The sequence below is a fragment of the Schistocerca serialis genome, chromosome 5, assembly GCF_023864345.2.
Source record: "Schistocerca serialis cubense isolate TAMUIC-IGC-003099 chromosome 5, iqSchSeri2.2, whole genome shotgun sequence".
Classification (NCBI taxonomy): domain Eukaryota; kingdom Metazoa; phylum Arthropoda; class Insecta; order Orthoptera; family Acrididae; genus Schistocerca; species Schistocerca serialis.
The window spans coordinates 47,551,937-47,571,104 of NC_064642.1; the positions used below are offsets into that span (position 1 = coordinate 47,551,937).

General features: G+C 43.6%; 1 non-coding gene across 1 annotated transcript; it reads right to left on the minus strand.

The window, feature by feature from the left end:
• Positions 1 to 18,825: 18,825 nt before the first annotated feature.
• Trnat-ugu (transfer RNA threonine (anticodon UGU)) lies at positions 18,826 to 18,900 on the minus strand. The gene has a single exon. It is a non-coding gene; the product is annotated as a tRNA-Thr (tRNA).
• Between the last annotated feature and the right edge of the window lie 268 nt (positions 18,901 to 19,168).

A 19,168-nucleotide genomic window follows, 5' to 3' on the forward strand; every position in this document is an offset into this window, starting at 1 on the left:
GAACTGCATACAGTGGGCATATGCAGTCTGTAACACCGGAAATTCATATCCTCGTATTTCCGACTATTGTACAATAATTTTTTTTCCTTATTTTGTTACCTGAATATATGACGTTTCTGTGTCTTTGTATATTGTAATTGTTTTACTATTTGTATATATATGCATTTATGTCGATGTATAATTGGTTTGTTGTGTAAAGATTATTTGTATTTTTACGCTGGGTCTGGCCTAGGGAAACTATGCTATCGAACCATTACATCGATAGGTCGTGTCGAGAACCAAAGTGTTTAGGATCTTTGGTAGTGTTAACTCTGCTGCGTGGAGCGCGGGCAGAGCAGAGGGAGTCTGGCTGGGGTGGTGCAGTGGAGCAGGTGTGTTGTGTGAAGCTCCCGCGAGTTGCCGCGCTTTCGGGGTTTGGCAGCATGTAATTGCGCTCGGCTTGCTATGATAGTTTCTGACACGGTGTCGCGGACGGGAAGCATTAGCTGGCGCACATCAAGAGCCCGTTTCGTCTGGTGACCGTGTCGAGAAGAAGGCGCGCCAACATCCAGCTTCTGCAACAGCGACGGCCGACAATGAGTGACTGTCGCCACCTCCTCGATCGACGGCTTCAAACCTTCAATCAGCCAACAAGGAAGACTGGAAGCACGTAAAGTTTTAGAACTGTATGGCAGACCTCAGCTTTTCAAACTTTTAAAATTGTTGCATCACAAAATTACAGCAACTTAGCATGAACCTTTGTTGCTCATTGTCCCAATTGCATTGCCAAGCAGGGTCCCTTCCTTTTCCGAAATGAGCCCGAGTGTCGTTGAAATTCAAACGCCAGCATCATTCGATTTCACTGCTTTAATTTCAAAGTTCAGTTAAGGTATTCATAGCTGGCTACAATATTTAGATTGCACAAGCACAAATTAAGAGTGCGAGTTTTGTTACCGTATTTTAGTTACCTGTGACTGCAGCTCAGCTTCGTACGTACTAAATTTTACTATTGTTAATTGTTCAGAATCATTTAATTCAAGTTGAAAGTTAAATCTCTTATTTCTAAATTGCGTAGATTCAAGTAGCTTTTGAAATGATTGTTGAGGTAGTCCAAGACTAACCGTATTTTACTGAATTTCGATGTGCTTCAGAAAGAAAGCTCACTACTAACTTCAGTCAGTAAATTAACTTTCGATTTTCCGGTTTTAATAATTCTTTTGCTAAATTAAGTCAGAGTGTAGCGAAATTTATTACTTCTGACAAATTTTCAGTTTTCACACTACTCGTGTCAACCTTCAGTTGCCACGCTTCTAGTGCTAATTATATGTGTAATAACCTTTCTTTTTTCAGTTACTATAGTAATTGTCCTTAGGACTGGGGACCGTAATGTCCCCCAAATCTCAAATATCTAATTACCGCTAGTTAATTGTTAACGTAACGGCCGCACATTTACTTTCTTTATTAACTTTACCCCTTTTCAAAATTAATTTCCTCCAGTTTCATTTGCATTTTTCCTTTCATTTAGATGCAACCCTTTCCTCCCTCTTTACCGACAAATTAACTTCGGTGACGATTGCTTTTCCCAAATTTCCATTAGGTACACGCAGTTTAATTTTTCACTATCATTAAGGTCGATAAGTGAGGGGGAGGTTACAAGTCGATACCTGGCAAAAGAAGTGTGGTCATAGCGACATGAAGAGCCACACGTCTTCAATGTGCCAAACAACATAGATACTGGAAAGTAGCTAACGAGACTTGTAGTGTGGTCTGGCACAAGGCAATTTTGCCTCTTTTCAAATGACACGAGGCATCAAGTGCACCGATAGCCCAATGAGGAGTCTAACCTGCAGGACATGGAGGCTGTAGTGTTCTGCATCACACCTGTTCCAGTGATGATCTGTGGGGGCCTCGCTATCTTGAATATGGTCCACAACTTTTATTTCAAAGGTCTCAGTGACCATGTAATTCACTTTCTTCTGTATCTTCATTATCAGTATGCTGTGGCTACTCCTATCTTCCGAGATGATGGTAGCTGGGTTCACAGGGCTGCATGCATACCTTTCTGTTTTGACAAACACTCAAGCACCCTATCACATCTCGAGTGGCCTGTTAAGTTACCCGATCTTTACCCCATAGAATATCCAGATGTAATGGGTATAAGTGCAATTATTTTGATATATGGTACCTTAACAGGTACACACATTAGTGTGTAGGTTGTTATTCTCCATGATGAACAGTCTTCCTGCAAGTAGCAGGGTAAAGGGGTCCCTGGGACACTTTTGAAATCAAATTGATATGATACTTAATTAAACTGATCAACCGAACCACCCCTCTCTCTCCCTTAACCTGCTGTTCTGCTGTTTGTGACCTCCTGAGGGTTGATTTATGACACCCTGAGGATATCTGTTGTTATGTTGATTGATTTTGCCCCCTGGAGATAAACCATCCTCTGGGAAAACACCGACCCTCCCAGGCAAAGATATGAACACACTTTTGATATCAAATTAATTGAATAATTCATTAAATTGACCTGTTACTATCCCTTCCCCCACTGGGAAATCCCCAGCTCATCAGAGGGTCCTTCCGCACCAGTCCCCTCCCTCATATTGGCCCGAAATTCAAAATTGGCCGAAATTCAGAATTTACTGGTGAGTTAGAATTTTGATGGTAAATTCGAATACTAATTACATTTTATGGCGGAGGACATAATGATAATTAATAATAATATATTCGTTATTTATAAAAATTCAATTTACATATTGCTGCTGTGGAAGGGTGTGGGTTACTCTTCTTATTTAATCATTGGAATACTTACACAGTCTAGCTATGACATACTATCCAAGATGGCCGACCCAGAATACTGTTGCAGTCTGGTTCACCTCCACCTTCTGGCGAGAAATTCAAAAATTGGCGGTAAAATCCAATTTTTTTTCCTCTGGCTGTGAAGTGTGGGATTTAGGATGGGGTAGTTGCTTTGATTGAGCACTAGACAGTAGCTCTATCCAGTTTCATGAATAACTGATGGATATAGATAGGATATTTTTGACATCAGTCCAGCCAATAGCCATATCTGGGAAGGATGGGTAACAATAATAGGACAGCCAGCTATCATTGAAGTGCAGATGAGTAGCCTCCTGTCGATCTACAAGTCAGTAAATGCTGGGAGGGACATAAGGTTGAGTAATAATATTAGAACAGCGAACCTTCTGTCCCAATTTGGCTATAAATCCCTGCCCCTATATATAGGGATCCTGTAGCAACAGTATTGGGAAATGAAACACATTCACAAGTCTCAAGTCGCATCCTAGTCAGAGAGAAGATAGCGAATTCGTCGTTCGATATTTTTTATGAATGTAGTGCTTATTATCCTACTTGAACAGTGCATCTGATAGCAAAAGGATAGTAACAGTCATCAAGTAGCTCAAGATATCCCATGCTAATTGCGTTCTGACTCTCGGATGCCTTTCCATGCTGGTGGAAGTAAATCACTTAGAATTCTGGTACACTGCTTCCGAACTAATCCTGCTGTGACCTGTCAGTCTATGAGGGCAGTAGGATGTCTCACTCTCTTCTTCACCTCTGCAATGCCTCCACCCCCACCCCCAATGCTGCCTCTCTGTTGCATGTGAACAACTCCCACTGTGGCCTCTGGGTTGAGAACATAGATTGAGAAACATGCCATAATGTAATTGGCTGACAGCATCACATGATTGACGGGATCAGAAGTTTTGTTGATGCGACAAGTCTTTGAGAGTGGTGGCTTGGAACTCGAGTAGTTAGATAAAAAGTGTGTAATTTACGAAAAACCTGAAAATACGAAAATTTATGGAAAATACGCAAACTGATGAAAATAAGATAAAAAATGTGGAGGGATGGATGCACTTACATGCTCGCTTGGGTACATGAAAATCATTCCATTCTCCAGTGGTGGAATAGACAACTGATAGTACATACTATCCACGCTCTTTGGGATTAAGTTCAGCAGAATACCCCTTATTCCACACGCAGTTATGTATTGTAAGCCATAAAAATGAGGGATGCAGTATCCAAGGATGTGGAGGTCAGGATGATCATAATCTAGGTCACTGAAACAGCGACCACATACCTGAATGCAATACCCATGGCCAATATGAGGAATTAGTGCTCTGGGTCTCTTCAAAAACAGAACACCGAGACATCTGCTATATCACTGTGGAAGATGAGATTAAATCTAGCGGTTATTGCCTTCAGACATCTGTTTGGAAATGCTCCACAATGTCACAAACTCTTTCGGTTTCCATATGTTGCGATGTCTTCCACATTTTTGTCAATAAGAAATACCTTACACCATGTGATGTCCAGCCTTCCATGAGAACCAATAGATCAGAATGTGTTAATGTTGATTTAGCACCTGACTCAGATCTCTAAAGTCATATTTCAAAATCAAAATGTGCTGCTATGTACAAAGGTGTAGTCATACACTGCTTGGAGATGTTACAGCAGAGAAAAACTATGTATCAAACTGTTAACGAAACAACAAACATGAGAACCCTCTGTTGTGACTGACAGTCTGTGGGATGTGGTCTTCCTCCAGCACAGACGACAAAACTTTACACACCACCGTGGAAGCGACTTCGATCAATAGTCATCTGCTGCAATGGACCAATACATGTATGTTGAATGGGATCACCATGTGTGCTCGATGCAACATGCAGAAAGTATTTGTTTTCGCTGTATCAGTAACATCTTATCGAGTTCTCTACCAGGTGAAGTCAGCAAAGATTTTATAGTTCGTAATTTTACTCCACTGGATGTTATTTTTAACTAGGTGAGAGAGAAAGAGAGACACAAAGTGCTGTCAACGATGACTCTGTCACCATTACACTATCTCTAGCTTAGTAATCGTAGGAATACAGTAAAGGAGATTAGCACATGTATAGGGGAATATTTATGGACAGTCATTCGATATCAACGAATAGTAGGTGTTACGCTTATGAATTTGTTTGTACAGTCCACGCGTACTCTGCTTGATTGTGAACTTCTTCGTGTACGCTAGTGTGTTATTTTCTCGTTGTGATAGGTCTCTACATAGTCAGTGACTGTTGGAGGGCTAGACGGCCTAACTAACGGAACAGTGCCCTCAGAACGTGATGGGATTTCGAGATAATAAGCATGGTCCGTGACTTGGTGGGGGAGATCTCTTATTCGTCGAAATTAGGTGGATTCAAATGATATATATCGAAGATTGGAGGACTCGTGAGAATATGACAGGTAATCGATATCCTGACAAAAGGGGAGTTTAGAAGTGAGCTCTATACCGTTTCTTCTAAGTATTGCAGGTTCTCACATAAACCTAGCGAAGTGGCTGTAATGAAAACCTTAGGGGCTCATATGAAGATTTTTACAGGGAAACAGCCGGCCGAAGTGGCCGAGCGGTTACAGACGCTGCAGCCTGGAACCGCAAGACCGCTACGGTCGCAGGTTCGAATCCTGCCTCGGGCATGGATGTTTGTGATGTCCTTAGGTTAGTTAGGTTTAACTAGTTCTATGTCCTAGGAGACTAATGACATCAGAAGTTGAGTCCCATAGTGCTCAGAGCCATTTGAACCATTCTTTTTTTTACAGGGAAACAATCAGCAGGAGAAGTTCTGGCTTTTGTTTTCTTCATAAATAAGAGACAACATTATTATATGAGTTTTGTGTGCCTATAAATGAAGGGACTGACATCTTAAAAGGTAGACTAAATTTACATGTACATCTATACTTCTCAAGCCATCGAACAGTGCACGATGGAGGGTACTTTGCACAACTATTCCTATTCCACTCGCAAATAGAGTGAGGGAGAGAAAGGCTATTTATAAGCCTCCATATGAGCGCTAATTTCTCATATCTTATCGTCGTGATCCATATGTGAAATTTATGTTGGCGGCAGTAGAATGTGTAAGTCAGTTTCAAATGTCGGTTCTCAGTAGTGTTCTTCCAAAAGAACATAAAGTTCCCTCCACGGATTCCCATTTGGGCATCCACTCACTAATTTGGTGGTAGCCAATAGGAGCGCTTCTACGGGGCTGTATTCTGAGGGGAACCTAGGCGCAGACTCATACACACTTGGGATGGGCAGTCAGCAGACAGGTAGTTTGCTATTGCTCACTGGCTCAGCTTTTCCAGGATATTTCGAAAACACATCTCACCACCTTATGGTTTTCAGGGGGGATGAGGGAATGAATATTGTTAAACATTCCCGTCTTTACCCAAGCGAGATTTAAGGGCCCAGTCCTGAGAGGGATAGGACAACTTTTCCGAGTCTAGCAGCAATAACAGCTGTCTGGCATGGCAGGAGGTGATGAGGTGTTGGAGAAGAGTGTGAAACATGCTACTGCCCCCATAGAGCAACAGGGCTCACCAGGATTAGTTTGGGAGGAGTATACCAGAATTCTTAGTGACCTACTTCCACCAGCATAACAAGGCGACTGACAGACAGAACACAACTAGCATGGGATATCTTCAGCTATTTGATGACAGCTACCATCCACTTTACTATCAGAGGAAGTGACTACGTAACCTGTGGGAAACCTCCAGAGATGTCATAGAAATGTCTGTAACGGCTACATGGCGAGTGTAATCCAAATACACGAAAAAATTACTCACCATGCAAAGGAACTCTCATGATCACTTTAATAAATTAGTCAATCAATTTGATATCAATGGTGTGCCGCCAGGAGGGTGGAAGTGAGGGTGGGAGTACCAAGTATTTGATTTGTGAGTCGGCATGTAATCAGGCGTTTTTTCGTTTTGGCGAGATCTTTTAATTGAATTTCAATCTCCTACCTACACAGGCAGTGATGACCATAGTAACAAAATCATCTACATTACCGAATTTATAAAGTGATACCTAGTATAACCTTGATATTTACAACTCCTCTGTGCTGCTCATAGGCGATGAGGCATTTTGATATTTCAAGGGAGTTCGAAATGAGGAAGCGACCTGAGGTAAATGTATAGCATGCTCTTAGCACTCCATCATGAGCCAAAAATGAGTTTAATATTCTAGTCCCCTGATGCACGACATGGCATATGTGAAACCGATAACAGATTTTTCTGCCTGATGAGAGAACACTAAAAGGAAATGTAGCTTATGCCATAATGTTGTACAGGATTTTCACAACAAGTACCGATACTTTAGCGATGTGAAACCTCTTGTAGGGTTTGATTTCTTCTGTCTTCGAAAATAACTTGTGTAAAAGGGATAATCTGCATTTTGCGTAGGAGTTTCCAGGTGTATTGACAAAACAATATCCTCGTTTCGTATTGGGTAAAGTGGATTTTTTAAACTTGTGGAGAGTCTGTGTCGGGGGTGGAACTGCAGTTAGAACTATAAGTCCTAGTCACGGCTGCTTCTTTGACATTTGTGCCACGGCCAGCAGCAGGAGTGGTCACAAGGGGTCGGCGAAGGGACGCCACGGCTTCAGCCTGTTGCGAGCGGCAGCTACAAGGAAAAGTCCCAACCGACTGACTCTTCAGGTACACAGTAAACTTGGTCGTTTGCGCCGGAATAGCTTGCAGGTGGCTGGTCAGATTTTTTTCGTCTTGAGATGCCATGTTCAAATAAGATAATGAGCACTACATACGTAAAAAAAAATCGTACGATGTAATTCCCATGTTTCTGTTGGCTCGGAACCGACTTGCAACTCATACATTGGTTTAATACCCATCCTTCTGTCCCTCCCAGTAGTTACTCACTTGTAGACCGTCAGGAGGCTGCTCCCCTGTACTTTACTTCAGTGACAGCTTGCTGTCCTGCTATTATTAGCCATCCTTTCTGCAGATGGTTGCTGGAGGAACTGTCTAGTGCTAGACCAACAGCGAAAATATCCTCTATACATCCAGCTGTTATTAACGAAGCTGGTGCTTGACTGGTCCCGACTACCCTGGCCCAGCTCCCATGTTTCACAATCAGCGGAAAAAAAATGTTTTTTTTCCCGCCAATTTTCGAAGTTCTCGCCTGTAGAAGGAGGGAGTGAGACTGCAACAGTATTATGGGTACCCCATTCTGGACTGTGTGGTCTCATAGCTAGATTGAGTCAGTATTCCAAGCATCAAATAAAGAGAGTACCCTACATTCTTCAATACCAGCGATATGTAAATTTAATTTTTATAAATTAAGAATATTTTACAGTTTACTATTCTTCTGTCTACTGCAATACAATGTAATTAGAATTTGACTTTACCATCAAATTTCGAGTTTACTACGAAATTCTGAGCTTCTGCCGATTTTGAATTTCCTATTTTTCAATTTCCTGCAAACAGGGGTATGATGAGGGCAGAGGAGGGTCTCCCCCCCCCCCCCCCCCCCGATAGGATGCGGATATCCGAGACAGGAATGTTCAGTTAATTTGGAAATTTGTGGTAAGGTCTTATGGGACCAAACAGCTGAGGTCATCGGTCCCTAAGCTTACACACTACGTAATCTGACCTACGCTAAGAACGACACACACACCCATGACCGAGGGAGGACTCGAACCCCTAACAGGGTGAGCCGCATGGACCATGACAAGACGTCCTAGACCGTGTGGCTACCCCGCACGGCCTAGTTAATTATTCAATTAATTCTATATCAGAAATGTGTTTGTGTGGTGAGGAGAATGACTTGGGATTTCCTAGAGGATGGGGAGGGGAGGGGTTGAGGGGTTTTTCAGAAGGATGGATTAATCCAAGGGATGGCAGGGCTTTTCAGAAGGACGGATTATCACCAGGGCTTCATAAATCTATTAGCGTAACAGTAGATACTGGTAGAACGTCATAAATCAACTCTCAGGAGGTCATAAACCACTTAGCAGAACAATAGGTTAAGGGGAGGGGTAGTTAGATTGATCAGTTTAATTAATTACCATAGCAATTTGATATCAAAAGAGTCCTGGGATCCCCTTTACCCTATTTCTCCAACAGACATATCACAAATTTTACAAGTTGATGTTCTTTCCACAATCGTAACTGCACCACTAAGTGGACTGTCCCTGTCAGTATAGATAAAACGTTTTGTGTCCACATGTCCACACTTCAACACCTGACCAACTACTCAGAGGCAGATAAGCATAAATGGCTTGCTCTTGCCACATAAACCTGTTGGTACTACCGAATCCAAAAAGACACAACACGTAATAGATATAACTATTAGTCTGTAAATGATGTAAATACTGATTTAATGTTGTTCAGTACACCGTCATCAATCACCAAGAGAAATACCTGCACTTGTACACGTCACACCACATATTTGATTATTATCATTACTCAGTTTCTCCAGGCGTATTTCATGACGAAATAAATCTCGGGTGAACAGCCTGCCGTGAGTGTACAAAGGACACAATTCTTCGGCAGTTAACCTTGATGCCATCATTAGGTGTGCTGATGTACTGCCAAGTACCTCAAGCAGCTGCTCAGCCCCTACGTGGGGACATCTCACACCATATCCGCAACTTTTCGGATTTCTTGGGACGCATCAACCACCTCACGATTAAGGAACCTGACATACTTGGGAGCTTCGACGTGTTTTCCCTGTTTACTAGGTTTCTGGTACCTGAATCTCTGCAGATCATTGACGAGAAAACCACCGATCTGTTCAGACATGTTCTAACGTCAGCATATTTTCTATATGACGGTGACTACAACGAGCAGACCGAAGGTGTTGCTATAGGGAGTCCTCTCTCTCCCGTCGTCGCTAACATGTACATGGAACATTGCGAGGAAGAAGCCTTGAAGTCAGCGCATCTAAAATCTACCTGTTTCTTCAGATACGTGGACGACACGTCTGTTATTTGGCCACATGGAAGAGACAAGCTGACGGAATTTCTCGCACATCTCAACTCAAGACACGATAATATCAATGTAGGTAATATCAATTGGATGTAGAATCGCATGGGATGCTCCACTTCTTGGATGTTCTCGTCAAAAGACGAGATGAGGGCAGGTTGGGGCACAGCGTGTGTAGAAAGAAAACTGACACCTATACGTGGATAGCTGCCACCACCCTGTTGAGAACGGCGTGCTAAAAACTGACGAAGACAGTCTCCAACAAGAATTGGCCCATCTGAAGTCCGTGTTTCTGAAAAACGGTTATAAGGAAAGGCAAATCCGGGATGCTCTACATCCGACACTCACAACACTACTGGCGGAAACTAATGAAGAACCTGAGAAAAACACGGCCATGCCATTCGTTCCGTTTTCTGGGGCCTTATCGGGAAAAGGTGGACGCATTTTACGCAGATATCAATTAAACACCGTCTTCTGCCCTCCAACTAAAACCAGAGCACTTCTTGGCATTGTTAAGGACGACCTTGGTTCAAATGGCTCTGAGCACTATGGGACTCAACTGCTGTGGTCATCAGTCCCCTAGAACTTAGAACTACTGAAACCTAACTAACCTAAGGACATCACACACATCCATGCCCGAGGCAGGATTCGAACCTGCGACCGTAGCAGTCGCACGGTTCCGGACTGCGCGCCTAGAACCGCGAGACCACCACGGCCGGCAGGACGACCTTGGTTTACGTAAGTGAGGGGTGTACAAAATACCGTGCCAGTGCGGTAAGGAATACATCTGTCAGACAATGCGCACCATTGAAGACCGATGCCGTGAACACCAGCGGCACACGAGACTGTAACAGCCTAATAAGTCTGCGATCGCCGAGCATTGCCTGTCAGAACTTCACGCCATGAATTATGACAAGACCAAGGCCCTCAAACAGACTTCGAAGTATTGGGACTGTATCATCAAAGAAGCTATAGAGATCAGAGTAAGAAAACCTGAACTGAATCGTAACAGCGGCTATTCCCTTAACCAAGATTGGGAACCATCCGTTACCCAGATTAAGGAGGAATCCCAGAATGTAATGACTTCGAGGGCAGTGGAACGAACCTTCGAAACGCCACCGGAAAACCTCTCTGGGCGCGGACCTACGAGGGAACATCCAGACGTTTGACCACAAGCCGGGCGTCGAACCGTGGGGCAAACGGCAGAGAGCGCCCACAGCGCGGACGACAGAGGGAGCGCCCGAGGGTGGGAGCGATGTAATCTGATATTTACCTCACGCCTGCCATCCCCCTGCAGTACATCAGCACACCTGATGATGGCAACAAGGTAGACTGCCGAAATATTGTCCTTTGTACACTCAAACCAGGCTCTTCCCCCTAGATTTATTTCGTCATTATTAATGGTATTCCAGCTACTTGCCTCAATTAACTACTTCTGCATACGGAAATGTAGAACAAAGCCAGAAACATGCTGATACACGTGTGGTTTCATAGATTCGCTCCCAACAAAAGCTTGCTGAGGTAGACTCATCATCTATACGCTATCTGATCAAAAGTGTCTGTACACCTCTGCGTAATGCAGAATTGACCAGTGTATCACATGAGATGCCGGTATAAAAGGAGACAGGGGGTATTGTGGCGTCAGTGAAGAAGCGGTGACAGCAGAATGGCCCGTTAAGGAGAACTCAATAACATCGGATGCGGACTCGTCATTGGATGTCATCTGAGTAAGAAATCCATCAGGACACTTAAACCTGCTAAAGATGTCCAAGTCTTCTGATTCATCTGATGCGGCCTGCCATGAATTCCTCTCCTGTGGCAACCTCTTCACCTCAGAGTAGCACTTGAAACCTGTGTCCTCAGTTATTTGCTAGATGTGTACCAGTCTCCGTCATCCTCTACAGTTTTTACCCTCTACAGCTGCCTCTAATACCATGAAAGCTATTTTTTGATATCTTTATAGATGTCCTATTAATCTATCCCTTCTTTTGGCCAGTGTTTCCCAAATATTACTTTCCTTTCTGATTCTGTGCAGAACCTCCGCATTCCTTACCTTATTAGTCCACATTATTTTCAACATTCGTCTGTAGCACCACATCTCAAGTGATTTTACTCTCCTCTGTTCCGGTTTTCCCACAGTCCATGTTTCAGTACCATTCAAAGCTGTGCTCCAAATGTACAGCCTCAGATTTTTCGTCCTCTAATTTCGGCCTATGATTGATTCTAGTAGACTTCTCTTGTCCAGGAATGTTCTTTCTGCCATTGCTAGTCTGCTTTTGATGTCCTTCTTGCTCCAAGCATTATTTTGCTGGCTAGACTGCAGAATTTCTTAACTTCATCTACTTCCTGACCACCAATTCTACTGTTAGGGTTTCGCAGTTCTGATTTCTGCCAGGTCTCATTACTTTCGTCTTTCTTCAAAAATGGTTCAAATGGCTCTAAGCAGACTGGGACTTAACATCTGAGGTCATCAGTCCCCTAGACCGTAGCGGTCGCGTGGTTCCAGACTGAAGCGCCTAGAACCGCTCAGCCGGCCCACCTGTTCTCTTTGAGGTCGATTATTGTCGTCGATCAATAGGAAGTCTGGGTTCACACCAGCACGCAAGAACCCATCACTATACCTGACAGTGGTTAAACCTTGCCGATTCACCTGTACAATTTCAGGAAGAGACGTTCGTGGGGTCCACATAATCCCTGCCCACAACATTAGGGATCCTCCTCGTTACCGGTCTCTCTCCACAGTTCTTGAGTCCTTAAATCGTGTTCCACGTTCCTTCCAGATGCGAATGCCTGGAGAACCACTCTCCAAACAAATCGGGACTCATCTGTGGAAAGAACATTGGCCCACTGTTCGACGTCCAGGTGGTATGTTGACGACTCCACTCTAAACGTTCCCTTCTGTGAAGAGGAATCAGAGGAAAACATACAGTAGGTCTCCAACAATAAAGGCCACTCTGCCAAAGCCTTCTGTCACCTCGATGTAACACGCCCAGTGGATGCTGCGATGTCCCAGTTGCCGTGCAGTACTAAGGCAGTACCATCGTACCCTTACAGCCTGATAGCACACATGGTCGGCTCCCTTCAGGCTAATGTTTCAGTCACTATAAATTGTCAACACATCCGACAAACAACAGAATGATTCGCCTTAAGCCATCGGGCCACATCAGTGTCCGACTGTCATGCTTCCATTCTTCTTGTGGCCCTCTACCGCAGAGAGTCTGGTAGGTGTCTTCTTTGTACCATACCGCATGTCTTTGACTGTATAAGCAGCGATTGTGGTTGTGGAACTATCTGGTACACACTACCCCGTTTGGTAGGTGCTCTCGGTTCATAGTTGGCGTGGTTGTCTGTTGACAGGAATGCCACATTCCGTGCAAGACACGATAGTATGGACATCTGTTGACGGTTTGTACGATTATACCGTGAATTAGACACAAGACGGAGAAATAGCAGTTTGTTGCTTTGATTTTGGAGTAGTACAGATAGAACCCGAGGTATGGGCACTGCAAAATCCAGTTCGTAAGTGCACCGTTCTGGAACATGTTAGGTACGCGTTGTGAGTTAACGAGCATTTCACTTTCATTTAAGTATATGGCCGAAAGAGACAGCCTTCCAGGAATCGTGAAACAAATCCTGTCGCCCAGGACCGTGTGCCACAAAGAGAGCAGATTCGCCACGAGATGGGGAAATTCACAGGCGTCTATTGTGCTGTATGAGGCCAGACTGATCAGGCTTAAGCGCTGTAATGTGCGAGTGAGACAGACGAGAACCTACGTCATAGGGAAACTCCGTGGGAGCGGTTTGTGCCCAGGTAGGCGTAGCAGTGGTAAATATGGTGGACCTAAGATTGACAGCAAAGGGAAACAGTTATTAAAACTATTTAATTCTGTAGTAATTCAAGCAATGAAGCCACAGTAATTTTAATCTATCATCTTTCTTACATTTTCGTGGTGACCCCAGTAAAACTTGAATATTGATCCTATCTACAATAGTATAGGATTGACTGCTGTTGTTGTGGTCTTCAGTCCAGAGACTGGTTTGATGCAGCTCTCCATGCTACACTATCCTGTGCAAGCTTCTTCATCTCCCAGTACCTACTGCATCCTACATCCTTCTGAATCATCTCTTGGTCTCCCTCTACGATTTTTAGTCTCCACGCTGCCCTCCACTGCTAAATTGGTGGTCCCTTGACGCCTCAGAACATGTCCTACCAACCGATCCCTTCTTCTACACAAGATGTGCCACAAATTCCTCTTCTTCCCAATTCTCTACAGTACAAAAAAAAAAAAAAAATAAATAAATAAATAAAATAAATTCTAATGTGTGTGAAATCTAATGGGACTTAACTGCTAAGGTCATCAATCACTGAGCTTACACACTACTTAACCTAAATTATCCTAAGGACAAACACACACACACACACACACACATGCCCGAGGGAGGACTCGAACCTCCGCCGATACCAGTCGCACAGTCCATGACTGCAAAGCCACACACCGCTCGGCTAATCCCGCCCCGGCTATTCAGTACCTCCTAATTAGTTGCATGATCTACCCATCTAATCTTAAACATTCTCCTGTAGCACCACATTTCAAAAGCTTCTATTTTCTTGTCTAAACTATTTATCACCCACGTTTCACATCCATATGTGGCTACACTCCATATAAATTCTTTGAGAAAATACTTCCTGACACTTAAATTTATACTCGGTGTTAACAAATTTCTCTTCTTCAGAAATGCTTTTCTTGCCATTGCCAGTCTACATTTTATGTCCTCCCTACATCAATCATCAGTTATTTTGCTCCCGAAATAGCTAAGCTCCTTTACTATTTTAAGTGTCTCATTTACTAATCTAAATCCCACCGCATCACCTGATTTAGTTGGACTACATTCCATTTTCTTCGTTTTGCTTTTGTTGATGTTCATCTTATAGCCTCCATTCAAGACACTGTCCATTCCGTTCAACTACTCTTCCAGGTCCTTTGATGTCACTGACAGAATTACAGTATCATCGGCAAACCTCAAAGTTTTTATTTCTTCTCTATAGTTTTTAATTCCTAATCCAATTTTTTTCTATTTTCTCCTTTGTTTCCTTTACTGCTTGTTCAATGTATAGATTGAATAACATCGCCGGCCGCGGTGGCCTTGCGGTTCTAGGCGCTGCAGTCCGGAACCGCGGGACTGCTACGGTCGCAGGTTCGAATCCTGCCTGGGGCATGGATGTGTGTGATGTCCTTAAGTTTAAGTAGTTCTAAGTTCTAGGGGACTTATGACCTAAGATGTTAAGTCCCATAGTGCTCAGAGCCATTTGAACCATTTGAATAACATCGGGGATAGGCTACAACCCTGTCTCACTCCCTTCCCAACCACTGCTTCCCTTTCATTCCCGCGGCTCATGTAACTGCCATCTGGTTTCTGTACAAATTGTAAATAGCCTTTCGCTCCCTGTATTTTACCCCTGCCACCTTCAGAATTTGAAAGAGAGTATTCCAGTTAACGTTGTCAAAAGCTTTCTCTAAGTCTACAAATGCTAGGTACGTAGGTTTGCCTTTCCTTAATCTATCTTCTAAGATAAGTGGTAGGGTTATTATCGCCTCGCGTGTTCCAACGTTTCTACAGAATCCAAACTGATCTTCCACAAGGTCGGCTTCACCAGTTTTTCCACTCGTCTGTAAAGAATTCGTGTCAGTATTTTGCTGCCGTGACTTATTAAACTGATGGTTCGGTAATTTCCACATTTGTCAACACCTCCTTTCTTCGGGATTGGAATGCTTATATTCCTCTTGTCAGGGCTGGCTCTCCCAAGGCTATCAGTAGTTCTAATGGAATGTTGTCTACTCCCGGGGCCTTGTATCGATTTAGGTCTTTCAGTGCTCTGTCAAATTCTTCACGCAGTATCGTATTTCCCATTTCATCTTCATCTCCTCTTACATTTCAATAGTATTACCCTGAAGTACGTCGGCCTTGTATAGAGCCTCTGTGTCTTCCTTCCACCTTTGTACCTTCCCTTCTTTGCTTGGAACTGGTACTCCATCTGAGCTCTTGATATTCATACAGTGGTTCTCTTTTCTCCAGAGGTCTCTTTAATTTTCCTGTAGGCAATATCTATCGTCGCCTAGTGATATATGCCTCTACATCCCTACCTTTGTCCTCTAGCCACCCATGCTTAGCCATTTTGTACTTCGTGTCTTTCTCATTGATCTCACTTGCGAGACGTTTGTATTCCTTTTTGCCTGCTTCATTTACTGCATTTTTATATTTCCTCCATTCATCAATTAAATTCAATACCTTTTACACAAGGATTTCCGGTAGCCCTCGCATTTTTACCTACTTGATCCTCCCCTGCCTTCACTATTTCAGCTCTCAAATCTACTCGTTCTTTTTCTACTGTATTTCTTTCACCTATTCTTGTCAATCGTTCCCTAATGCTCTCTCTGAAACACTCTACAACCTCTGGTTCTTTCGGTTTATCCAAGTCGCATCTCCTTAAATTACCACCTTTTTGCAGTTTCTTCAGTTTTAATCTACAGTTTATTACCAATAGATTGTGGTCAGAGTCCACATATGCGCCTTGAAATGTCTTACAATTTAAAACTTGATCTCTAAATCTCTGTCTTACCATTTGTATTTGAAACCTTCCAGTGTCTCCAGGCCTCTTCTAAGTATACCACCTCGTTTTATGATTCTTGAACCAAGTGTTAGCTATGATTAAGTTATGCTCTGTGCAAAATTCTACAAGGCGGCTTCCTCTTTCATTTCTGCCCCCCAATCCATATTCACCTACTATGTTTCCTTCTCTCCCTTTTCCTACTGACGAATTCCAGTCACCCATGACTATTAAATTTTCGTCTCCCTTCACTACCTGAATAATTTCTTTTATCTCATCATACATTTCTTCAATCTCTTCGTCGTCTGCGGAGCTAGTTGGCATATAAACTTGTACTGCTGTGGCAGGCGTGGGCTTCGTGTCTCTCTTGGCTAGAATAATGCGTTCACTATGCTGTTCGTAGTGGCTTACCCGCGCTGCTATTTTTTAATTCATAATTAAACTTACCACTGCATTATCTCTATTTGATTTTGTATTTATAACGCTGTATTCACCTGACCAGAAGTCTTGTTCCTCGTGCCACGGAGCTTCACTAGTTCCCACTATATCTAACTTTAACCTATCCATTTCCCTCTTTGAATTTTATAACCTTCCTGCCCGATGAAGGGATCTGTCATTCCACGCTCCTGTCCGTAGAAAGCCAGTTTTGTTTCTCCTGATAACGGCGTCCACCTGGGTATTCCTCGCCCGGAGTTCCGAATGAGCGACTATTTTACCTCCGGAATATTTTACCCAAGAGGATTCCATCATTATTTAACCATACTGCTGCATGCCCTCGGGAAAAATTACAGCTGTAGTTTCCCCTTGCTTTCAGCCGTTCGTAGTACCAGCACAGTAAGGCCGTTTTGGTTACCGTTACAAGGCCAGTTCAGTCAATCATCCAGACTGTTGCCTCTGCAACTGCTGAAAAAGCTGCTGCCCCTCTTCAGGAACCACACGTATGTCTGGCCTCTCAAAAGATACTCTTCCGTTGTGGTTGCACCTACGGTACGGCTATCTGTGTCGCTGAGGCACGCAAGCCTCCCCACCAACGACAAGGTCCATGGTGCAAGGGGCGGAGGGGAGGGGCGGGGGATTTACTGTTTATGTGAAATTAACAAGTTTTTTAACAAAGACCTGAACGCTAAAATCGGAACGCTTTGGTCGATCGTAACGATCGACATTTCACACGAAAGCGCATCATCAAAATGAAAAATGTTGTAAACACCAACTCTGTAACTTTATGTGTTTAAAAGATATAGTAAATTTAAATTATCTGTATTTTCAGTTAGGCATCAGATTATCATTTCCTTCACACAAAACACATTGAACGATGACAGCAGGCAGGCGCTGTGGCCGAGCGGTTCCAGGCGCTTCAGTCCGGAACCGCCTTGCTGTTACGGTCGCAGGTTCGAATCCTGCCTAGGTCATGGATGTGTGTGATGTCCTTAGGTTAGTCAGGTTTAAGTAGTCCTAAGTTCTAGGGGACTGGTGACCTCATATGTTAAGTCCCATGGTGCTTAGTGCCATTTTTGATGACAGCATGACACCTCATTGAATCTTTAGGTAACAGAATATTTGTTGTAAAGTTTAGTGCATAATAATTACTTTTGTTCTTCATTTATTTATGAGAAAGCACACTGGTGCCAGGCTACTTTCCGTGACATTTAAAGTTAAGAAGGATATTGTTTTATGTAAAAGAATTTAACTTTTAATATTTAATGGATATTATTGTTACTTTATTTAGAACGTGAAAGTGGTCAAGGTTTGGTTATTTAAATATGTTAAAATGTAAAATAATGTAGAATAACTTGTAGCCAATCAGATGAACGGTTTCAGGGAAGGGAACTGCACTAGTCAGTTGAGCGACGATGATTGGCACACGTGGGGGACGCGGCCGGAGACGGGCAGAGGGCAGTGCTGGTGGAGATGCGAAAGCGGAAAGTTCGGTCTTTAGGTAGCTGTGTGATATCGCGGGACTTAGTCTCTGAGCGGTGAGCAGCCGCGCGCCTGGTGTGAACTTTTCACGTAGATAACGAGGTGGAGCATTGGACTTGTATTTCGCGATGAGATTGTAAGTAATCGAACTGTGTCAGATGGATATGATGCTCGAGTGTAACAGTAACTCTAAATACGACCACCTTCGGTATTAGTTTGCTTTCTGAATAAATATTATTCTAACCAAAAAAATGGCTCTGAGCACTATGCTACTTAACTTCTGTGGTCATCAGTCGCCTAGAACTTAGAACTAATTAAACCTAACTAACCTAAGGACATCACACACATCCATGCCCGAGGCAGGATTCGAACCTGCGACCGTAGCGGTCGCTCGGCTCCAGACTGTAGCGCCTAGAACCGCACGGCCACTCCGGCCGGCTTATTCTAACCAAATCGCAACTGAAGTGATAATTAAATCAAGACCCTACGCTGCCGACAGGCGTTGATGTACATCAATGGGGACAGGTGAAAATGTGTGCCCCGACCGGGACTCGAACCCGGGATCTTCTGCTTACATGGCAGGCGCTCTATCCACCTGAGCCACCAAGGGCACAGGGGACAGTGCGAATGCAGGGACTCACCCCTTGCACGCTCCCCGTGTGACCCACATTCCCAACTTAATGTCCACACTACATTCGTAGTGCCCCTGCCCATTACACTTAGTTCTCGCGGCAGACAATCTTACCGAGTCCCGTAAGAGTTTGAGCAATGCGTGTTCATCTTCACAGAAGAAGGAGATCAATGGCCGGTTAGCCTTAACTGTATATGAAGATGGTATCTGTTGTTTCGGACATGTCCGAAAGAACAGATACTATCTTC